Below are 210 nucleotides of genomic sequence, written 5' to 3' on the forward strand. Positions count from 1 at the left end.
CTATGCAAGTATGCATCTGTTATGTATGTTGAGAACCTAAGTAATGTATGAACTTTCGCAAAGAAGTCTGTAGATCTTGAACAGACGTATTTTTAGGTAGAGTTGCAACAATATATCGGGTGAAAATAGAATCATCTATTTCTTGAGAGACTCTTCTTTTGAATGTCAGAAAATACAGGTTTTACGGTAAGTTTTGCTCATGGTTTATTG

Source organism: Penaeus monodon, chromosome 22 (assembly GCF_015228065.2).
Source record: "Penaeus monodon isolate SGIC_2016 chromosome 22, NSTDA_Pmon_1, whole genome shotgun sequence".
Taxonomy (NCBI): domain Eukaryota; kingdom Metazoa; phylum Arthropoda; class Malacostraca; order Decapoda; family Penaeidae; genus Penaeus; species Penaeus monodon.